Source organism: Aptenodytes forsteri, unplaced genomic scaffold, assembly GCF_000699145.1.
Source record: "Aptenodytes forsteri isolate BGI_AS27 unplaced genomic scaffold, ASM69914v1 Scaffold2, whole genome shotgun sequence".
Lineage (NCBI taxonomy): Eukaryota > Metazoa > Chordata > Aves > Sphenisciformes > Spheniscidae > Aptenodytes > Aptenodytes forsteri.
In genome coordinates this window covers 184090-206886 of record NW_008795695.1, presented here as the reverse complement: position 1 = coordinate 206886, position 22797 = coordinate 184090, and positions in this window count along the sequence as shown.

The window sequence follows — 22797 nt, the reverse complement described above, 5'->3', positions numbered from 1 at the left end:
GAGGTTGGGGAAATCGTGGGAGGGGATACTTCGGCCTGCTCTGGCTGGCGAGGGAGGAGGAGGAGGAGGAGGAGGAGGGAGAAAGCAATTCTTGGTTGCTTGGTTTTCGGTTGGGTTTTTTTTTTTCCCCGTGGGATTAGACCGAGTTGCTCTTGCCACTACACTTTTTTTTTTTTTTTTTTAAATCCTTTGACAAGCAATGTACAATTTGGGTTTTGCCTCTTCGTCAAAATTCAAGCTTCGCAAAAATATCAAAACCTTCTTACTGAAACGAAGAAAAAGAGCAGCTTTAATTATTTTTAAAATATTCCATCTACAAATAAGCCGTGCCAGACTCTATGGACTCTGCAATATTAGTTCTCGGAGGACTTCGCCTATTTTATATACTGGAGTTAGAATTCACAAAATAGTTCCCGCTGCTGCAGTAGTTTGAAATACTGAAGAGAAAGTCTAGGAAATAAAATCATTCTAATGTGTTCATACACACACACACGCGGTACACAACTTCCAGAGCCTTTAGTCCTCGTGTCTGTGTTCATTTACTGGAATTAATGCTCTTTATCGTGTTGACTGCCTGCAGGACGCAATCCTGAAATATTCCTGCATGCCAGGTACTTACAACAATATTGCTAAATGTGGATTCACTGCAAGTCTAAGCCACTCGGTAGAGTTACCTCCTTGTATACCTCAGGACAACATGCCCGCTCACCACCACAGACTTATTACTTCACTCTGTATGAAATTTTGCTAAGAAATATCAACAAAATACTAGGCTGAAATAGTGAGAAATAGAATGCAAAATTTAAAAACACGTGATATGAGTAAGAAGAAATGCAGCAAAAATACTCCACTAGGAAATATGCACAAAGTTGGGAGAGAGAATCTTTCCTGCAGTCCAAATATAAAACACAGGAGATGAGCTCATACTGTGGACATGACACAGTCCTGAGAGATTTTCCTTTGGTTAAATATTCACGGAGCACAAAGTCGCTTTTTTTTTCTTCAAACCTTAGCAAAATAAACTACATTTCTTTAACATTTGTACCATGTTTCAGAGAGTACAACTCATTTTTTTTTCTCCAGGAATATCAAAGTTTTTATTTCATGAATGAATTTCGAGACTTATTAGTTGTGTGACACTAAAGACAACACCATAAACAGAAAAGAAAAATAATGGTTAATGTAAATAAATCAAAGTCATTCTATCCTTCTCCGGCCATCTGTCTCCCCATAAATACACATGCGAAAAATAGAATTTGCTAAAAGCAGCTATTTTAAAAGTCTATCACATTATTGTTCCAAGTAAAAAAACAAGAGCAGAAAGTGCTAACAGTATCACCTTACCTGCCTTTTAAGCAAAGAAAAGAAAAATAATGGTTAATGTAAATAAATCAAAGTCATTCTATCCTTCTCCGGCCATCTGTCTCCCCATAAATACACATGCGAAAAATAGAATTTGCTAAAAGCAGCTATTTTAAAAGTCTATCACATTATTGTTCCAAGTAAAAAAACAAGAGCAGAAAGTGCTAACAGTATCACCTTACCTGCCTTTTAAGCAAAAGTGTAAAAAACACAACACACAAGAAAGCCTGCAAGCTGACAAAGACTCTGGATTAGTGACAGCAATTGACCCAGTGAAAATTAATCAGACTCGCTTTTTCTTTAAATGAAACAGATTACTCCCCTACATATTGACACACCAAAAATATGATTACAGCTCAACTTGAAATTACAGTGCGTACCATACACCTCTATGCTCTTAGCAGGTTTGCTCATCAAAGCACTTTCAACAAGAAGTATTTTTTATGATCCCATAAATGTTGTGCTAATAGTTTTGAACTGAGAAGGGTAAATGCACCTTATATTAGGTTGCTTTGCATAGACTCATTTCATAAGCTCTCTAGTAGCTGATGAGTAAGAGCCCCATTTTTTTAACCTCCATTAGTAGTGAAAAGTTTTAAATTAGATGTCCCACTAAAAGTCTTGAGCTTCCTAAAACTTAAGCGTGAAACTAAAGGTATTTTTGTTAGCAGCACCACAGATTTCACAGAAGCGTATCAAGGTGACCTTATACATATTAATATGTGTAAGAGCAGTACCTAAAAGACAGTATTTTTAAAGTAACATAATACAAAATCTTTGGTATGTCTCTGTTTTGCGTATCTGTGAGCAGTAGGATTCAATGAAGGATACATTTACATTTTTATAGGGGAGGAAATTCTCTAATGAATGATAATGACAGCACCACAAACAGAATACTGCCTTTTCACAGTTTGTGTGAATTTGATGACAAAGAAAGCCATAAACAAGACCAAAGAGTGTAATGGGATTAATCCAAGATTATCTTAATTGATCCTCTCCATAAGTACAGCGAAACCACATTCACTTAAGAGCATTCAAGAGGATAATGAGTAAACAGGAATTACCAAACTTTAACGTCAGCATTGGGCTGACAATATCAAACAACCACGCAGAATACTGGACACAAATTAAACTGAGATAAAGATTAAAAGCTTCTGTCACTTACAGAAGGACCGCCAAGAGACCTACCTATGTTTCAACATTTGTTTATATAAGCACAACAGATAAAGATAGCTGTAAACTTGAGACTACTTCTGTACGCCAGGGATACACTTCTTAGCATATACTTATACTCTAGAAAAGTGAGATAAAGCCTTTTCCAAAGGTGATCTGGGTTATATTTTTGCCTACAAAGTCTGGGGCTAGAAGAGAGACGTTTTTATTTATCGAACAAAATGTGTTAGGACTATTTGTAAATGGTTCAAATATATTTAAGAAATAAGGAAGTGCACTTAGTACCTTCTCCAATATCTGGCCATTGTTTATATAACACATGACTAAAAAACGTTAACTGTTAATAATCAAGGAAAGCTAGAAACTTTACTTAAGGAGCTATGGAACATAAGTTAATCTTATCTTCCTCAACACAGTAGGACAAAGAGGGAAACAAAGGCAAATGCATAACAAACAAAACATGCTGCCTATCACCGGCAGGTCAGGCATGTTGCATACAGAACAGAAAAAATATTTATATAAAATTTTTCCTAGGAAAAAAACTTTTGTTTCTAGATCACAGTCATTACTGCTATTTTTGTTGTGTTGCATATTTATGTTATTGAGGGGTTTGGGGTGCTCAGTTTTAACCTAAGTCATCTGTTCACATCATATATTCCTGCATAGATGCTGTTCACATCATATATTCCCGACAGTCCAAGTTTATATTTTCTGATTGAAGGTATAAATAGAGAAACTGTCTAAGTGTGCAGGGACGGGGCTGGGAAAGCCAAAGCCTGCCTGGAGTTGAATCTGGTGAGGAATGTGAAGGGCAGCAAGAAGGGCTCCTACAGATATTTCAGCAGCAAAAGAAAGACAAGGGAAAATGTGGGCCTGCTGCTAAAATGGAGTGGGGGACATGGTGATGGGGGACATGGAAAATGCCAAGGTGCTCAATGCCTTCTTCATCTTTGTCTTTACTGGTAGGATAGGAATCCCAGGCCCCTGAGACATGAGGGGAAACATGGAGCAAGCAAGTCTTAGCCTCAGTGGAGGAGGATCAGGTTAGGGAACTTTTAAACGAACTGAAGTAGACATAAACAAGTCCCTGGGACCTGACGGGTTCTACCCATGAGTGCTGAGAGAGTGGGCTGATGTCCCTGCAAGGCCACTCTCAATATTCTCTGAAAGGTTGTGGTAACTGGGACATGTTCCTGAGGACTGGTAGAAAGCAAATGTCACCCCCATCTTCAAGAAGGGCCAGAAGGAGGATCCAGGAAACTACAGGCCAGTCAGCCCCCCTCAGGCCCTGGAGAAGGTGTTGGGACAAATCCTCCAGAAAAACATTCCAAACATATTAAAGACAAGGAAATGATAGGAGTAGTCAGCACAGGGACTGCAAAGGGAAAATCATGCTGAACCAACCTGAGAGCCGTCTACGATGAAATGAGCAGTGAACTTTTATCCTGATTTTAGACATTTTACATGGCATCCCATAACATCCTCATAGACAAAGTAATGAAATACAGACTAGATAAGTGGACAGCAAGGTAGACTGAAAACTGGCTGAACTGCCAGGCTCAAAGGGTTGTGATCAGCACAAAGTCCAGCTGGAGGCCAGTCCCTAGTGGTCTGCCCCTGGGGTTGATGCCAAGGATAGTATTTTTTAATCATCTTCCTCAATGGGACAGGATGCACACTCAGCAAGTTTGCTGATGATGCAAAACTGGGAGGAGAGGCTGATATGCCAAAGAGTTGTGCCATTCAGAGGGACTTCAACAGGCCAGAGAAATGGGCCAACAGGAACCTCGTGAACTTCGACAGTGGGAAATGCAAAGTCCCGAACCTGGGGAGGAATAACCAATACATGCTGAGGGCTGACCGGTTTGAAAGCAGCTCTGCAGAAAAGGACCTTGGGTCCTGATGGACACCAAGCTGATCATGAGCCAGCAACATGCCCTTGCAACACATTGCCATCCTGGGTCAATAATAAGAATTGCTAGCAGGTCGAGGGAGATGATCCTTCCCCTCTGCAAAGCCCTGGTGAGACACATCTGGAGTGCTGGGTCCCAAGCTGGGCTCCCCAGTACAAGAGAGACAGGGACATACTGGAGTGAGTCCAGCAAAGGACCACAAAGACGATTAAGGGACTGGAGCATCTGTCATATGAGCAGATGCTGAGAGAGCTGGAACTGTTCAGCCTGGAGCAGAGAAGGCTCAGGGGCATCTTATCAACATGTATAAATACCTGATGGGGGAAGTAAAGAAGATGGAGCCAGAATCTTCTTGACAGGACGAGGGGCAATGGGCACAAGCTGAAATACAGGAAATTCCATTTAACATAAGAAAACACTTTATGATTGTCAGGGTGGTTGAACACTGGAACAGGCTGTCCACAAAGGTTGTGGAGTCTCCATCCTAGAAAACATTCAAAACTCAACTGGACACGGACCTGAGCAACCTGCTCTGGCTGACCCTGCTCTCAGCAGGGCATTGGATCAGGTGATCTCTAGAGATGCCTTCCTGCCTCAGCCAGTCTCTGATTTTGTACGTTAGGCACTACGATAAACTTCATGGTAAAACACAACACAGTTGCATGTTCACTGTTTTCAGCCACCAGAACTATTTCTATTAAATTATCCAGGCTGGTGAAAAAAAGAAATCAAAACCAATTTGGAGATAGACAAGTGGATACACAGCTACAAGAGAAAGCTGTAAAGTGAAGACAGACTCAACTCATCCATAAAAAAAACAACATACAAAAATGAAAGTAGACTTCTGATCTGAATCACATACTGGAGCGAATCCAGCAGAGGCCACCAAGCTGCTGAAGGGCTGGAGCCCAGGACGTAGGAGGAGAGGCTGAGGGAGCTGGGCCTCGTCAGCCCACAGAAGAGAAGGCTCAGGGGAGACCTTATTGCTGTCTACAACTGCCTGACCAGAGGACACAGAGAAGACAGAGCCAGACTCTTCTTGGAGCTTCACAGTAGAATGACAAAAGGCAACGAACATAAGTCAGAACACGGGAAATTCTGATTAGATATAAGGACTTTTATTTCTTTGTTTGCTTGTTTCTTTTACCACGAGAGTGGTCAAACGCTGGTACAGGGTCTCCAGACAGGCTGTGGAATCTCCTCATGGAGGAATCCAATGGAGGAATTCAAGACACAACTGGACATAACTCTGAACAACCAGATCTAATTAGATCTGTTTTGAGTACGGCATTGGACTAGAGACCTCTAGAGGTCCCTTCCAGCCTCATTTATACTGTGATGCTGTGATCACCATGATTGCAGAAAGTCTAAGAATGTAACTTGTAGGCAACTTTACAAGCATACATATGTGGAGTACACACAGGAGCTTGCAACTGCTTTTTCTTGAAACTTAAAAGAATAAAAAAATGCATGTCATAAAAGACAATGAACCTCTCCTCTTTCAAACTGGTTACTGAGAATCATCTCTGCAAAACTATCAGCAAGAAGCTACCTTTGTCATCAAAGACTGGTTTGGAAGATTTACATAACTGACATTTACTTTACATCTATTTTATTAAGTACATAACAAATCACACAAATATGATGGCAAGCTTTTCACTTCTGAAGTTACTTGTCATTTATACCTTTGATTGTTACCCTGTCAAGGCAATGGGTTTTTTTCTCACAGGTATTTGTACAGAACCAAGTGTTATCTAACTCCTGGTGAAGGTTCTTGGATGTACTACAAAAGACATCGGTAATATTAAGAGAACCTATACCAACAAAGCAAACCAAAACAAACCAAAACAAAAAAGGTATTAATGCCAGAGAAGAACCCTGAAAATATTTAGCAGACATACGTGTGTGTGTGGTAGTGGCATGGGGAGGGGCAGAACGTGAAGCTGGTTATTGCACTATACTTCTAACATTTGTTCTGAGTAAGCATACTAACACCAGCGGGTACAACCCCATGCTGGCCACCGTGACTAATGGCAGAACCCAAAAGGCGAGGGGATGTGCTGGGCAGACATTTGAAATCAGCTCAGCTGTTGTGCTGTGGCTTTATTCATACATATAATGCCAATGTGAAAAAAAGCTTTCCTCCCTTCAGCCTTGGCACTATATAAACAGAGCTTCCCTTCTCCCACAAGCATGCTAGGAAGCCTGCACGGCACTGCGCTGGGTGGATAACATACTGGCAGCAGTGCCTCCTTTGCGCCTTAACCAATTCCACAGTACAGACATGCCCTGCAACCCCAGGATTTGGACCTCAAATTGACATCTACCTCTGGCTGGACATGCTTGGACCTCCTCCCCTCAGACTAGACCTGGGGTTACTGTCTCCATGAGCACCTCAACTGGTTCCAGTTAGGTTCAGGTTTGTTCCCACTGGGACTGATGACAGAGCAGTCAGTGACCAGAACAAACCCCTCAGAGTGCTCTGCTACTTGTTCACAGAGGAAAAAATTTGGAACAAACAGGTCTGAAAATAGATTCACATGCTTCTCTATTTTTCCTTGAAGTTCCCCATTCCTTGAATCCTCTTCTAGACCCCTCGTCTGTTCCGGGCCCTTTCCCTAGACAAATATTGGCAATGAACACTCCCCCACACAAAAGGGATTTTTAACTGTTTACTGATCCTTTGAGCTCTAGATGCCAGCTAGACAGAAGTGCTGTATCTCTTTACATTGGATTCTAGATGCTATATGAACTGTTACTTTGGTGCTACCATCATGCACTTTCTCCAACAAATTCAAGGGCCAAAACCACATAAAAATAAAAAAACAACCAATTACATAATAAAACATTTTTTTGGTAGAAATGACCCTAAAAGGAAATTAAACTACAGATTTCCAAAGTAGTTTTCATACTACACTCTTACTGGCATAAATGGAACCAGCACTTCTTGGCACCGTGCTTGATGACATACAAATGTATTAGAAAAGATTTCCCTGCCCTGAAGACTTCATATATTTTTTAGCTACCCGAGAAACCTCTAAATCGGTGGTTTAATTCACTGGCTAGTGTTTCAGAGAGTTCCTATGAGCTATAGGAGTTAAGTTAATTTTCTTCAGGGCATGAGTTTTAGGTTACATTTTTTGTTTGAGAGAAATACATTCCAAATATCATCCATGTGCTTTCCTCTGCCTAGCAATCCCTTGCAGGCATCATCCTGCACATCTTTTACTAGGGAGTTAAGATGGGCATCTTCATTCTTTCCTACTGGGCTTTTCCTCCGAAAGATTAATTTTCAGCCTTCCTTGTTTGCTTTCTACTGGGCTTGTATTCCCAGGCTACTTCTCTAGGAAATTGCATGTTTCAGACTATCTTTAATATCTCAGAAACCTGCTTTGAAAGGGCCAGCTTGTCCTGAAACAGGATCCAAAGATAAATTGGGTAGCCAGAGGCTTCATATACAAGCAACCCAAAGGTCAGATTGAAAATCAATTGAAAGCCTCTACTATCTATGGATGTTTAATAATATTTTTAGGATACTTTTGTGAAGTTTTCTCATTTGATTCATTCCACTCTAAACCTCTAATATGGTCCCTTACTCATACTGCTAATTTATGCAGTAACAGATGTGAATAAATCGACTGCAATCACTTATGCAACAATTTTGCCATTGCCTATCTCTGCTATCCTTTCTATTCTATCTTTTGCTCATCCTTTCACTTAGGCATAAGTTCAACACATAGTTGAAGGTTCTGAACCTTGTTTCTTCAGTTTCCCCCTGACTGGTATACTGGGTACACTGGAGAGACTGGAGAACCGGTGTCAGAGTTCACCATTAGTATGCTCAGGCCAAAATGTGGATATGAAAAACGCCAGTGTCTCTGAAGTCTTCAGAAACCCACTGAAACCTAAAAGAGACCAACTGAGCCCTTCCGAGACCTACTGAAATGCGAAATAAAAAAGCCTAGAGCACTTTTATGAAGCACTGGCGGAGAGCCCCTTGGAAATCCAGGGACTACTTTTCCTTCAGTGAATTCCTAATGGGTCTGAAACACAGTGAGGAACAATCTGTACTCCTCATGGACATTATTGCTTTTTAGTTGTTCAAACTTCAGTGTATTGAAGCTGTACTATTTTATTCCAATGTTGTCATTAATTATCACCACCCCAAAACAAAAATATACACTCAATGTGTGCTATAAATAATTACAATTAATTTTGTGCTATAAATAATTACAATTAATTGTGTAGAAAACAATCTGATTTTTGGTTCAGAGTAACGGTAATAAATATAAATTTCTTTTTCTAAGGGCAACTTTAATTTGATGCACTCTCGTACTTGTCAAGTTCTTAAACATACCTCCAGTTCTGGGCCCGCTTTCCATGTATAAATATCTCTCAAAGGATACCAACCTGATTAACCTCCTTCTGTGTCTAGTTTGCACTCGAGTCAGACCCAGAAGCACAGTCACTGAGAGCCCAGGGAAGATACAGTCAACCTGCTTTTGGTTTGGGGCTTCTATACCAAAATCCAAATTTGCCTGAAGCAGCTCCTGATTGAAGCAGCAAATAATATTCCGCTCGGTCCTAAGTTGGTGTATATTTGATGTGGAAAGAATACAAACTCTTCAGCTGTGAAGGTCTAGAGCTCTCCACTGAGCATGTAAAAACCGAAGCATTCTGAAAGCTTGCAACCTGGCCAAATTTGAACAATTTTTGTAGTACTGTAAAAGGCACCTTCCCTTCTGCCCTGCTACGTTAACTGAAGGGCAGAAGACACTTTCTTGAAGAGGTTGCCTGAATATTAGTGGAAGGAAGGGTTTCCTCTAAATTTCTGAATCCTTTTGGCAGAAAGGGAAAGGCAATAGTGAAGATGATGAATAATTTTAACTTAAAAAATTACAGTTTGCCAGAAATTGATTGAAAGCAGGATCTTAGAGTAGATAATGCTAGGCACCATTCATAGACAACACTTGCCAGCCTGAAGGCAAAACCACTGTAAACCTGGACGATACAAAATAGGAGTTCTAAGCAACCAAATACTGAATATTTTAAAACGTTAGATATGTAAAAAAATAGAAATCTATACAACAGAAGGCCTATGTACAAAGTCCAAGGAATAGCAATGAGGTCAATGGGAGCTGAAGAGTCTCTACAGCTTTTAGCAACAAGCGCATAGTTATAAGTGTGGAAGTGTTTAAAAACTGTGTACTTTACTTATGTAACTTTTAAAAAAAGTAGTTCTTTCAGGTGTATATTGACTTAAAGCATGAAAGTTCCAAGCAAAGAAACTGGAATTGCACTTCCTTCATCCAAGTCATCAGCTTCACACTAAATGAGTAATAACAACACAGTAATGCAGCTACCCCTTACCATTCAAACTGTAGACTTAGTGTTTAAACGGTGACTTGTTTTTGCAGATACGCAGTGTAAAATCCCTAAAGACCTAGAAAAGGAAGGCAACAAAAAGCAGTTAGAAAAGCATGTGTTTTACTAAGTTTGACTGGAGGTCTGTTAATTTTGTATGATTTCTGTTTTGAGATCTAGGTGAACACATTAGTGGGAGGCTAATTTAAATGATACTGGAATTGAGGCCTTCAGAATTTTCAACACTATTGTGCCCATAAAGGCTAACTTGGCAACATTAAATTATTAAGTTACATGCCAAATGTTGCGTTCATAACTACCTTCAAGTCCTTGGGCTGAACTCACCTGACCATGTTGTTTAGGAATGAGGCATTTTCACATTGCTTCAAAATCCCTCTTTTTGGGAAAACACAGATAATATTCCTTTGCATCTATTTATTCATTTTCCTTCTCATAGCACAGATAGTTCTAAGGCTACTAGAGTACAATTAATTTGAATGTTAAAATATCCCATATCTACTTGGTCAATTAACACACAGATTCCTCATATATCTTTTTGTAAACTTACATGTCAAAGTAGGTGAGATGTGCTACCCCAAAATTAATAGCAGTTATGATAGGTCAGAAAAAAAGCAACGTTCTCCTCAGTGCAAAAAAATAGTTTTAAAAGTCCATGTTGTTTAAGGTCTTGCCTAATTTAATATTGAAGAATTCCCTAACTTACTCCTTTACACTAAGGAGAACAATACTTACATTATCACTTGAAATAATGATTAAGATTGTCTCCGTTACAGATTCTGATTATTAAATCTCTTTAGTTACAAGATAAATAAATTGGCCTACAATCTTTCTACAACGTATCAGAGCATCTCTTTCAACCAATTCGTAGTCTAAGCTAATGAGTCTTGCAGAATGCAGAGAAATCAGACTCCAAAATAAGAAGCTACAATATAACCATTTTTCCTCAAGTACCTTCAAAAACAAAACTCTTTGTTTTGGGACACACTCAGCAGGAAAGCTGACACTAGGAGCATACAAAAGGCCAAAGGGGAAGAAAAATCAAAAGTGAGAAAAATATTTATAATTCTGATGGAAAACATAATACAAACCCAGTGTTTCTGTTTGATTTTTTAAACTGAGGGTATATTTCAAGTAACCTATAAGAGCTTTTAAACAACAATCTGGACTTTTAATATTGCTAGAAACATAAAAGATTAATAAAGCAGTAACTGTAACATCTAATATTTCACAATATTCTATGTATTTCTTAAATCAGCATTTTTCTTATGATATTCAGATGTTATTCCCACTAAATAAGAAGCTATGTATAACCAACAAGTAAAGCCAAATAAATTGAAGGAGAGTTAATCTGAAATAGCATCACTTCCAATACAGCTACAGTACTTCTTATATAGCTATAGTCTTTATAGATAGCATTTAATTATAAGCAAAAGGAAGACACACACACCAACACACATGCACACAAATGCCAGAGTCCTTAAATCATCACAGCATGATCTCCAATTAGGTATGTTCCCTTGTGGAGTGCTAACGCTACGTATAATGCAGACTGTGGAGTGGAAATATCAGCAAAGATCAACCATTGTAAATCTTTCTGCAAGCACTGGAACTGACACAGCTAATTAAACTGGTTCATATAAGAAACAGGCAAGTCCATAAACACAGTAGAAAGACAAGTAATTCAAGTAGTTAATTCGCATAACAAAAAGCAAGTCCATAAAGTTGTTTCCAATTCAACGCTGCCCTTAAGAAGTGCAGTCTCCTTAAAAGGGAGCATGTAGAGGCAGTCAGGGTCATCAGCTCAGCATTAGACAGTACATGACATGGGCATGAATCAACTATCTGCTCCCAAAGAGAAGCAGGCTAAAAGTTTGTGGAAGGGACAGGAGAGGTCCTCTTGTCTGTTCAAGTCTCTCTCTACCAATTGCTGCCTCCTACCATTCCTGAATATATCAAAAAGAAATCAAAATCCACTGCGAGAAACCCACAGCAAAGGTCCCAAAGCAAGCTATTAATTTCTCACCTTTGTATTATTGCTTTTGAGAATTCAAAATATACAAGCTTGGTAAGAGACACGTGAATACAAATCCACTGTCTTGAATTTCAAAGTGTCAGTTGTTGAAAAAGTCACTTGACAAGAAGGTGGAGCTTTTTGGTTTATTTGTTTAATTGAATGAAATGATATATCTCCCACACATTTTACTTACGTATTCACACTGCAAAAACTTATTCTTCCATCTTGTCCCAAAGTAAAGTAATTTCATTTTCACATTGGTTTCAGTACTGAAACTAGCAAGACTCCTGGCATTGCTCCTTATTACAGGTTTTGCCTTTCTTCAAACACAGCTTTGTTAATATTATTGAAATAAGAACCACTGGAGTGATTTTCTGAGAAAGCAAAAGTTTGAAACAGTTTCAGGACAGTCTGAGGGTACTTCTGGGAGAAGAGTGGGAAGGAATACAGATCAAGGAAACAAATGGCCCAGCTAGATGACGTGCAGAGTATTTTACTGAAGGCACAAACATCAACTAGACTCAAACAGAACACAAAAATGTAAGGTTTGGGTAGAACTGGATTTTGTCAGGATGTTCTCATGTTGAGCCTGGAGAATAGGAACAGGAAGATGGGTGGAGATGTACGCAGTTCTGCCATACACACAACTTTCAGCTTCATTCTGGTTTATATACACCGTACTCACAACACAATGTAAACTCTTTGCATTCAGCCCCATTTTCACAAAAAAAATGGCTTCCAAAAAAACAGCTGCTTTAGTTTTCCACAGCTCTTCCCTGTCAACAGCTAAGCCAGCTGTGAATGCTGTCCAATACTTTCACAAGGCAGAGGAAGGAGGAGAAAGGAAAAATGACACCCCTGTGCTCCGAGTGCAAAGTTTCACTACTGTCTTGGGCATCACGTTTCGTGACTGCTGACTTAGGTTGCCTAAGCGATCCCTGCAGCCAGCCATCCTGCCCTTCCCTATCAACCTGGGAGGAACAGATGGAGCAAAACCAGGTCTTCTGCAGGGGTTTGAGTAACAAGTTACTGCATTTCGAGATTTTAAAAAATATATAAATGTCAAAGGGAAATCTAATGAAATGTGCGTGTTCATAAATGCATGCTGAAGTGAACAGGAGTAAAAAAAATGTTGCCAGTGGCAAAGGAAGGTATACAAATAACGTTTAAATATAGAAAGTCTCAGTGTACTGTGAAATATTATATATAGTAAAAAAATATAGAAAAAAATTAACACTGCACTTGCTTACAAGCTCATCTCACTGGAGATATGGGGTATTTTTCCCCAAGTATTAAATATTATTTTCAAATGCCCTAGCTGCAACTTTAGAAAGCATAATCCAAAAGATTCAAGATAGCTTCTGATGCAGAAGGACTGCAAAAAGCTACAAAAATTCTAGTCAGGCATAGAGCGCAAATCTTTATTTTACGAATATCTACAGATGAGAAAACATTTTGAGAGGTAAAGGAGCGATACTGTGTTTGCATAGTTGGTTTGGGCCCAATAGCTCAAATAACTTGCTGAGGGACATGTCTACTTGCAAAATGAAAAAAATTTAGATGAATAGAAACTTGTTTCATCATTATCAAAATACAAGTATTTTAATCAGACAAGGCGGCTTCCAAATTGATTCAACTGATCTACAGAAATTAGAAATCAATTTCAGTAAACTTATAACTTGTAGATCATCTCTGTAGAGTGTGCTCTAAGACATTTGAAGATATTGTGGTGAAGCTTGTAAGTTGTCTGTACCTAAAGCTCAGCCATAGAGAGGTCCTTTGTATTGCCAATGTCTTGGTATGTATGAAGTAAACCGTATTTGTTTTCAGACTAAAATGTTTTCAAAATATTTTTGCTTAAGGTAATATAACAAACAGAGAACATGAAATGGACCTCAAAGACATTGCCCTGGGGCTATTTTATTCCACAGCCATCTAATATAGGGACTTCTAAACTCCAAAGCACCTGGAACTGGCTGCCATCACAGAAAACATATTGAACAGATGGCCTGCAACCTGTTTCAGCCTGCAATCTCCATGGCCCTAAAACATTAATTTCAGTAAAATATGTAGTGAAATCTCATCAAAATGTGTGGTATTTGTAAAGTAGAATCTCATTTTAAAACCCTCTTGAATCAACATAAGTTTAATTTGTATTTCATTGTGCTACTTACTATATGTCAGGCACATAACCCAAACCTATATCAGAACATCATATGCATCTCCTGCCAGAGGAAAAAAAACACATGTTAAATAAAAATAAGAATAAAAAAAGAGTGGGGCTGCTTGTTTATGAACAATATACTCTCTGATCATCAATGAACACTCAGTCTACAGAAGCAGACTGGACCTAATCTGAAGTAAAGCCCCCAAAAGTGTCCCCAGGTGTGGACATCAGGTCCTCAGCACCAAATGTTTTGCTTTTCAGATTTGCTTCTATTGCACTCTAATATTTGCTAATGTAAACAAGCAAACTGATGCATTAAATTCTAATTATGGTTAACTCTGAAGAGCTACATTTAAAGTTTTAAAATCTTGATAAGCTTTCAGCATAGTGCAGCTGTTCTCATAAAGATATAATGAAACTGTAGTGCCAAATCTTTAGTTTGGTTTCAGACATACGAAGCAAACATAAGAGGTTCAAACAAATGGACCTTTACTACTGTTTACTCAAGGGTGATTTGACCTGAACTGTCAGCAGGATCCAGTGGTACTTCTTGGTGCCATGTTTCTGGCATAGTCCGCTGCAACACCAGCCACATGAATACGAACAAAAAACCTGGGACCATCAGCTGTGTGAGTCAAACCGTACAGATGTGAGATTTTTGAAACTAATATTCAGTGGTTTCCTAGCTTTTTACAAACACATTTTTTAAAGTGTTTCTTTTCTGCTAGCCAGCATTACAGCTTGAACTTTATATAAGTAATTTGTAAAGGTATCTGTATACCAAACATCTGTAACCAACCTAGGATTTCAGCCAGGCAGAGAACCACTAAATGCATTGACAGGTACCCTGGACTCCCCACTGGGCATGCTGCAAACAGTTCCAGCTGCCAAACTGTGTCCTTTAAACAAGTTACACAGTAAAGTAGACTCATTCCACTCCTGCACTCCCCAAATATTTCTTCATTCTCCTAAATCCTCATTCTGCATCCAATTGCTCTTTGGCAAGCTGCAGGGCCAAAGATGTCAGGCCTCAGCTGCCTCTGGGAGGCCCACATGAGCTGCAGCCACTTTATTTTTCTTTTGGCCTGACAAAATGCCTTCTGAGCTTTGGGCTGAGCTGTCCCCATCCATGCCCTTTGTAAGTGCTCCCACAGCGCGGATTTAAGCTCTCCTCTGCAGCAACAAGTGAAGACGCAAGTTGTACAAGTTCCTTCTGACATGGTACGTCTTCTGGAAAGGTACTGGGCGACTCAGGGGTCAGCAGGTTTTGCTCTGGAGAAGAAACACCAATGACCAAAGAGGCAGTTCTGAAGAAATGCCGCTAGGCACCTGTGTTGCCCACAAAACAGGATGGACAGGAACAACAGAGAGACTTGGTGGGAGACCAGGGAGGAAGTTGTGCTAGGGTTTATTTAGAAGAAAAGAAATACATGGCAAAGGAACAAGGTTTCTGATCCTACAGTGAGGTTAACCAACTGTACTGATTTTTATCTCAGTCTCGGCAGCTTTAGCTCCCCTCGCATTTCTGATGATTGGTAGTACATGTATATTTTCTATTACACTAGAGTTGTCAGACAGTTCTTCTCCAGAGATATCAAACTTTTATGGTACACCAGCACAGTAAAATTTGCTTTCATATCATGAGGTCTATGGGTGGGCCTAGCTCCTCTACTTCATTGGTGTTACGACAGAATTCAAACACACACAGGCTCAGAAAACAGACCTTAGAACATTCGTTCCAGAAAACACTTTTCCTTAGTTTTAAAACAGTAACTTTGTGCTATCCTTAGATGTAAGGGCAGGTTACTATACAGATTACTTTAAGTGGTGCAAATTATTCCATAGCAGCAAATCTCTGTTACAGAATGTGAACAGTACGTAGTCAAATGGTGAAGAAACTTTAGGTTGTATGAATAGATATACTTGACTCTTCTATTAAATGTTGGCTTCATAAATCAAGTCACTACATAGGCTGTCCTGCAGAGCTAGGACCTTGCTGATAGGCAGTGTAATATGACCACTTACTATTCTATGATACACTGTAGGGAGGAGGCCAATGCTCAGTTTTAAAAAGCAAAACCTTTAGCTGAGCCCTGGTATGCTTTACATTATCTGCTGATGCCTCCTTCCAGTTATCTTTCTAATTCCTAGTGATATCTCAAGTTCTGACTTTCCAACATGCAGCTAACTTAGTCTATGAGCATGCTCAGCAGACTTTTTAGCTGAGCAGCTTGAGTGCTTATTATTAAACTGCACTGTCCATGCTTAATAGTTTACAATGCACTAAAATCAGACTCGGCCTCTTTGTGAACTGTTACAGAATTCCCTGCCAAAATTGGTTCACCTCTCCCCAGCTGTTTCAGCTGCAGAAATTTTCAAAAAGTGGGTCAAAAAAAAAGCTGTTAAAGTATTGTATTTTTCTCCCTTGTCTCAGAATCGGAGATGCTATCATTAACATCTACTTTCCTCCCTAAAATCAAACCAAACCAAACCAAAAAAACCCCCCACTTTCTAAAGCAGAAAGCACTTCGGCTTCTGAGCTTCACAGAGGTTACAATGCCAAAAAAAAAAAAAAAAGTATCTAAAAGGAAAACTGGAAAACTTGTTAAACTTCATTGCATGTATCACGTCTACTCCATTCACAGTAACTGTGTATCATTTAGGAAGTGTGTTAGAGGTGCTTATCTTAAGTTCCACACCGTAAGTGTATGCCAAAAATTTTAAAGCTACCCCTAACAAAGAGGGGAAAAGGAGTAGCTTTGCTTACTTTGTCACTTACATTGACCTATTTAAAAGGAGCTTTCACAGTAATTTAAAAGTAATCAACCACTTAAGGACAAGCCAATCTTTCTATTTACCCAAGCCAGACAAGGATTGCTTTTCTAATTTCATAAGGACTCATTACATGGTAGGTGAAAAACAAAACAAAAAGCTAAAGTATTAAAATAATTGAGGTTGTCTTTTACTTAGCTTAACATATAAAGTGGAGGGCAGATTTAAAACTTTGAAAACTTAGCACTTCTGAATAGTGTAAAATACATCTCTACATGCCTCCAAAAAGCCAACAACTTTGTAATGACTAAAGACATCTTTTTTGGTCGTTCATCTCCCTGTCCTGCTTTGCTCCAATGAGTCGTCATTTTAATCCTCCAAGTGCTTCTGATGCACTTACACTGTTGCACATAGACACCATCTGCTTTTTAACTCAAGAACTGCCACAGGAAAGCATTTCACACCAGCCAGCCCAGAAACTGAGAGATTTTACAAGAGGAAGAGTCTGTCTGCTGGTCTTGCTCTTCCTAAAATACCTTGTGTTGGTCACTGTGTTCCCCCTCTGAGAGGGGTCCAGGACAGAGCAGGAGGAAGGACATGGGGGCTTGGCCCACAGCACTGCAGGGGGGAGAGGGAGACCATGTCCCATTCCTGCTCCCCACATTGTGGCCAAGCGGAACCAGCATATGCCAGCACGTGCTGTGACCACCTCTGGCCACCCACTGAGGCTGCTGAAGCCACTTGCAGTCTGGTCCACAGCGCTGCAGGCCTGATGCCGATCACAAGGTTGATGGGTGCCTTGCCACCCCCAGAAGCCTAGCACCCTCGGAGGGGATGTAGCACAGGGGTGCAGCAGCTTGCGCTGGGCCTGGCCCCAGGGGTCTCCTCCAGACCCAGCATGGCATGTGCCTTAGCCCCAAGAGAGCACTGTCACCTCTCCACTGGCCCTGTCAGTCACCACCCGAAGGACACAGAGGAAATGATCTGAACTCCTGATGATGGGCATCCATGCCACACTGCTCCAGGGCACTGCGTGATGGCCCAGGAGCCTCACATCCCTGAAGACTTGTCTGTACTGTCTGCTTCCCCTCAACACGGTAGCTCTCCCTGTCCATGCCGATATTCTCCTTCATGGTGCAAGCTAGTAGCCCTGGTGATGTTTCAACCCTCCTGCTGCCAGACAGTGCGTAGCCACATGCAACAAAGTGTCCCCTTCAGCAGCGGGAGACATTAAAGTTCATCGCGGATGGCAGGTGACCAGAAACAGGGAGCCACTGCCATCTCCACCCACATCACATCAACCACACCGCTGCCTGCCATGAAAGAGGCAGCGCTCTCTGCCACCACTGGCAGCTCGCTGCACTGCCTGGGCCTTTGGTCGGACCCAGCAGGGCTGCGCTTGACTGCAGACCTACAATCTGTATAACTTACACCAGACAACTGCTTTAGCAAAGGATTTCAAGAGAAAATGATGACTAAAAATAAAAGAAGATGCCACCTTCATTGCAAGGAAGATGAACAACTGTTCAAGAAATTGTTAAGAATACCTGCTAACTTCAAGTTGGTTCAGGTTTTCATGGGATTCATTTTTAGTTTTATACCGTTTGCTAACTTCAAGTTGGTTCAGGTTTTCATGGGATTCATTTTTAGTTTCATATACCGTTTGATATCCTAAGGAACGAAGGGGTGGGTTTTTTTTTTAATAAAGCACTTGCTCCATTCAAATGGAAGTATTTAAAGACAGAGTATTCCTAAAAAAGTAGTCTTACTCTTCTACTTAGCACCAGGGAATAGCCTTCTACCATCTGAGAAGGGAAACGATAGATTCTGCCCTTGGTGCAAGGCTGTCATGCTGGTAATGTTAATCTATTTCAAGAAGACAGGGGCTCCCTCTTCCTCCTCTGTATTCAGCCCATGAAGTAGATTTCAGGTTTAAGCTCCTTTTTCTTGAAATAATTCATTTCTTGATGCACTTTTTAAAAGCAGAAGCATTTGAAATGGGCATAACCATGGGTTATCCCTGGAAAAAGGGTTGGGCTGCTAATGAATGTTACAAACCAGCATGATATCAGCTCTCCAGAGGAAGCAGGGGAAGAGTACCGCCCTGAACAGGGCCCAGCAGCAATGAAAGAAATTTAATCCCAAGTTAAATGAAATGGGAGGCATTTCATAATATACTTGAGATGAATATTTTATTCATCACACAACTACAGGAAACAATTAACCCTATAGATAAGATTTTGTAGTAATAATAATAAACGTGATTAGAAATAGCATTATCACCTTGTAATCCCTAAAGTATACTCTGTTCTTCAGATGAAACTAGACCAAATCTAAAAGAGCGAGCATGTACAGCCTCAGCCCATGCAGGGAAACCAGGAAAATATTCAGTCATACAGAACATAAAGTACAGGGGAAGAAACAAGTAAATTAATACTCCATTGGCAAGGACATAGTATGATATTTAGGAGTTTGATTGTTCCTCCCCGGCTCTGCCACTGTGAGCATCTGGGCAAGTCACTTCACTCTGAGAACGAATTTATATATCTATAAATTAAACAAGAGAGCAGGGTCCTCTTGGCAAAGCAAGAGAGTTTATGCTGGGGGCAACAATTCTTAAAAAGACTTGGCACTAAGAGTGGACATGACTCTGCCGAACATGAGCCCCTGATGTGCTGTCGGGGATGAAGGGAAAAATGCGTTCCCGGAGGCCTCTGTGGAAGAAGCCTGAACAGGACTGGAGAGCTTGGATTAACTGTATACTTGGCACTCAAGCATCTAGTGTTGGAAGGCTGTTTCGATGTCTGGTGTGTGCAATTCAAGAAACTCACTAAAGAGCCTCATAAAGGACTGGAAGAAACTCTTTAATGCAGCTCCATTCATCCCACGAAAATTATGTCTGACTTGATCATTGTCTAAAAGAGTTTTGACAGGAGGCTCTTACAGGTAACAGGCAACGCTACAAACAAGCTCCAGCAGACAAGTTCAGATCAGATATATGATGCAGATACACAGGGAACAGTACTTCACCACTTGAACACCTTCCCAAGGGTGATGACAGGTTCTCTGTCCTTGACCCTTTTAAATCAAGATTGCATCTTGCATTCTGAAAATCAGACTTCAAATAGGAATTCATTCAGATTACACATAGAAGGCCTGAATGATCACAACTTTTTTGTTCTGCTTTTTCTTTTTAATCTACAAGCACCCGCTACCCGTAACAATGGTTTAGGCTTATATAATTCAATAGACTTTGTAAAACAGTCTTAAAAGCTCTGATGAGAAGTCACAGTTGCAAAGTATTGTTCATGGAAATACTGGTTCCTTAATATGATGTGATTCCCATATTGGCAAGTCACTTATTAAAGACACCTTTTTTCTTCTTATATATTGAATTAATGGAACAGCAAAGAATAACATATATAGTAAAATTACAGCCTACGAAACATGGCATACACTGCACAGTTTAGACTGGTACATACAGATGCGGAAAAGAGGTGGATGAGAAGATTTAAAAGTGACCAGATATAAGCTTTTGGGGAAAAGGTCTGTGTAGGAGCAGCTACCACACAGGTAAATCCTCACAAACCTGTTCTCAGCTGCAGGTTTTCTCCTCATCTAAATCTTCACTGTGAGGTCCCCGATGCTTCTACCCTCCAGCTGCTGCCTACCTTCCTTGCCAGCCCTCAGCCCAGGGCCTTCCCCAGCTATGCACTACTTCTCATCCTGGCTAGGATGGTGGTCTGAGTCTCCAGCATCTATACGCTCTGGCTGCTAGATGATTCAAATGGACCTTATGGAGCAAACAGCCTATAACCAATTAGTTCATTCAAATGACTTCTTTTGTGGTTAATTAACAGGGAGGGAGAGGACCATACAGCATGTGGGACGTGTTGCTTTTAGACACAAGGAACTCAGATTACTTTATGTTATTCAGGTTTGTTTTTTAAAAAAGGCGAAAAAATAGGCTAGTTTTGTTGATACATGCTGATCTGTTGCATCATTTCAGTAACACAAAGCAGTCATAAACCCTGTTTAATTGGCATTTTAGGGCAGGTTTATGGCTACAAGCATTGCTAAGGCATTACAAAGCAGAAGCACTGAACCCTTTCCCCGTTATCCCAGGCACTACAAACATCAACAGGTATTTACACTGTGGCCTATCTATTTATTGATTAAATTGCCAATTACTATTTTCTGCTCTCTGATTTCTGCTCCATTTATCATGTGCTCAGCTACCTTCAGCTAGCAAGGACCAGAGAAATCAGATGACATTTTGAGGTGATCTCTTGCTTTTCTATATATATACTCACACATACATATTGTATGCCTCTACAGAAGCTAAAACTCTGGCATGTACAAACTCAGAGTAAGGCTTAAAAGGAATGTGATATTAAAAATTTAAATTAAATTAAATTAAAACGCATGGTGGATTTTTAAACTTTACCTTCTACTGATGACTTGAATTCATACTAAAGTCATGTTTTATAGTTCTTTCTATAATAATTTGGACTATGCACCCTTCTTTTTTTTTTTTTAATGACAATTAAGATTTTTACCTAATCTCACAAGCTCAGGACTTAAAAACCTCAATGTACCCTCCAAGTTGCCAATGCTGCCCTTAAAAGTTCCTTGCATTAGGGAGAGCTGTGTTAAAGGATCCAGTGATTCCTAGTGCTGGTCTTTCAGGATGTTTTTCCCACCTGCTGTACACCTGCAGTAGTGTCGATGCAGGAGAACATTTAGCCATTTGCTGCAATCAGTAAATCACTTGCAAAAAATTATATTGCTTAATAACTAAAGTATTTAAAATTTAGAAAATTATTACTATTGGAATTAAAAGGTAAAGAAAATAAAAGGTAAGCAAAACCTCTTTGACCCAAGTTATATTTTACTTCCAAGTTCAGAAGCATAGAAAATATTAACATGCTTAAAAATATACAAGATGAGTAATAGTAAATACTTGCTTTCACGGTCTAAATACAGCCCCTTTATAGAATAGTAGATGCTCTATGGCTTCTATCAAAGACATCATACACTGGACTAAAATTCACGCTCCTTATGAATACACAATAAGATATGTTCGTAACTACAAGAGAGTGAAAGCAGAATAATGAAAAAAAAATCTGAAAATAAAGCCTCTAATGGATCTTGCCATCAACTACAACTGACTGAAAGCACTAAAAGAAGGACCTTATAGGTTTCTCTGAATACATACTAAACAAGTAGGCAACGTCAGTGATGAATTCAGACTTGCAGTTTATGTTTGTCTTTGTTATTTTACCAGAATTCACCTTTAAAAAAGATGAAGTTTCATACAGCAATGTTTCCTTCTCTATTACAAGTATTCTGATGGAAGATTGCCTCGGCATTCATTTTAAATGCACACGTAAGCAAATCAACTTTACTTCCTCGCTGTAGAATTTGAAAAACAGATACAGCAGGAACAAGTCAATGGGTCAAAACCGTCCTAATCTTCGTTACATGAATAATTATATAATAAAAAGTAGTGACTAAATATATACTAAAAAGCAGTAGTTTTTCTTTTTTAAAGGAGTCATTGTTTCACAATACCTGCCAAGACATACTTCTTACAAGAAACAGCAAAAAAGGTTAAAAAACGTTAAAAAATAACCTCCTCTTGTGAAAATTTTAGATTTCCAGCCTATGTTAGCACTACATATCATCCAAGATGTCCATTCTCAGCAATTGTGTGTAGGTCTTCATACAAGCATGCGTACTGTGGCAGGGTTGCATTTATAATCTGATCATTACGGGTGTGGTACAGTGGGCACTGCTTATTGTCTACACCGTCAAGGAACTGTAAATGTATCTGTTTGACCAGATTTGGGGGAAAGGGATCATAAGATCGCATCTGCATTTGAATTAGATAAGCCAAGTTTCCCAATTAGTTACAATTTTCAGTTACATATATAAATATATATATATGCACGCACACATTTGCAGATATCTCTCTGTACTTATATTTAGCTTTATTGTCATCAACAGTA